The sequence below is a fragment of the Gossypium raimondii genome, chromosome 10 (assembly GCF_025698545.1).
Source record: "Gossypium raimondii isolate GPD5lz chromosome 10, ASM2569854v1, whole genome shotgun sequence".
NCBI lineage: Eukaryota > Viridiplantae > Streptophyta > Magnoliopsida > Malvales > Malvaceae > Gossypium > Gossypium raimondii.
In genome coordinates, this window is record NC_068574.1 from 32,575,019 (window position 1) to 32,577,160 (window position 2,142).

The 2,142-nt window shown below is 35.2% G+C and overlaps 1 non-coding gene across 1 annotated transcript; it reads left to right on the forward strand.

Moving 5' to 3' along the window:
- Positions 1 to 1,585: 1,585 nt before the first annotated feature.
- On the forward strand, positions 1,586 to 1,692 carry LOC128034432 (small nucleolar RNA R71). The gene has a single exon (XR_008190556.1). It is a non-coding gene; the product is annotated as a small nucleolar RNA R71 (small nucleolar RNA).
- Positions 1,693 to 2,142: the final 450 nt, after the last annotated feature.

The window sequence follows — 2,142 nt, forward strand, 5'->3', positions numbered from 1 at the left end:
ATCATTAACTGTCATAGTTAATTCACCTTTTAGAACTTTAATTAATGTTCTACCAGTTGCTAGAAAGGTCTTTCAAGTATGATTGGTACCTCTTTATCAACCTCACATTCCAAAATAATAAAATATAATGGAACAATAAATTTGTCAACTCTTACCAACACGTCTTCTATTTTACCTTCTAGATGTGCATATGAATGATCAACTAATTGCAAAGTTATAGTTATAGGTCTTACCTTCCCTATTCCTAGCTTCCTGAAAATAGACATAGGCATTAGATTTATACTCGCACCAAAATCACATTGTTCTTTGCCTACATAATGGTTTTCAATAGAGCAAGGTATAGTAAAACTCCCTGGATCCTTCAGTTTTGGTGGGAATTTATTTCTCAGCATTGTTGTGCATCCTTCAGTGAGAGTAATAGTTTCGAACTCTCGCAACCTTCTCTTCTTTGATAAGATATCTTTCATGAGTTTCACATAGTTGGGCATTTGTTCCAATGCTTCCACCAGTGGTATGGTGATATGTAGTTACTTTAGGACATCCAAGAATTTCTTGAATTGAAAATCTTACTTAGATTTTTGGAAACGCTAAGGAAAAGGTGGTGGCGGCATTCCTTCCATTTGTTGAGGTTGTTTTGCCATGGCATTTTTATTAACAATGCAAGGTGAATCTGCTTCAACATTTTTCTAGTTGCTCTTTTCCTTTGTAGCCCACTCCACTATTGGTTTTGAATTCTTCTTATTTGTGAAGTCTGAATTACTTTCTTGAATAGTGGTCTCATTAATAACTCCTGATACTTGCGTACCATTACTGAGTTTAATAACTTTACACTGTTCCTTTCCTTGAGATTTTGAATTTTTAGTATCACTTGGTAGTGCTCCTTGCAATCTTGAGCTTAATGCTCCTGCAATTTGCCCTACTTGATTCTCTAAAGCTCTTAAAGATGCAGTTTGAATTTGGATGGTAGTATCATTCTCGGCCATGTATTCCTTTAATAGATCTTCCATTGATAAGGAACTCGAAGCTAAATTTTGCTAAACATTTTGCCGTGGTATGAGCTGATTGTATCCATGTGGTACACCTGTAGCATTCTGTCGAATAACGTTGCTAGAATTTCCCCTTGGATTACTCCAACTAAAGTTAGGATGTTTTTTCCACCCTGGTTTATATGTGTTGGAATATGGGTTGTTGTTTTTGCAATTGAAATTTCCCATATAATAAATTGAGCTGGATTTGATAGGCATTCATAAAAAAAAAGATCTCCCTAGTAAACACATGCTAACTCAGCTTATTTCATTTAATTCACTATAGTTGGTCTTTTCAGTGTTTTAATCATATTTGTTAAAGATATACCTGAGTTGTTAGGGAAGTGATCGCATCAAGTTCCATTTCTTTAGAAACTCTTTAACCAGACCCTACTCTGGTAGTGGGGTATTAATAATCATTGTTTGTTATTCTCTCCAGAATTTTATATGCTTCATTATATCATTTCTCGAGTAAATTCCCATTGGCAGATGCATCAATCACCATCCTTGTATGTAAATTAAATCCACTGTAAAACATTTCCATTTGTGTCCAATATTGGAAACCATGCATTGGGCATTTTCTGATTAACTCCTTGAATCACTCACATGTTTCATATAATGTTTAATCTTCAGATTGTCAAAAAAATGTAATATCGTTCCTCAGTTTGGCATTCATGTTTGAAGGATTATATCTCAAAAGAAACCTTTGACAAAGTTCATTCCAAGATGCCACACTACCTAAAGGCAATGCATTTAACCATGCTCTAGCACAATATCATAGTGAATAAGAGAATAACTTCAGTTTCAAGGCATCTTCAAGAACACCCTGTTGCCCAAATGAATCACAGACTTCCAAAAAGAGTCTTAAGTGCAACCTTGGATCTTCAATAGGCAATCCACTAAACTGCCCCATTGTTTGTAACACTTGAAACATCACTGACTTTAACTCGAAATGCTGAGCCTGAATATGCGGTCTAACAATTCCTGGATTCAAATCATCTAAGATCGGTACTACATGTTCTCTGATGGGTTTATCTCTGTCATCTATTATTCGAGGAATATCAGCATCCCTTCCTTCTTGATGTAATGGCTCTTCTCTAACCTAATCATTTCTAAT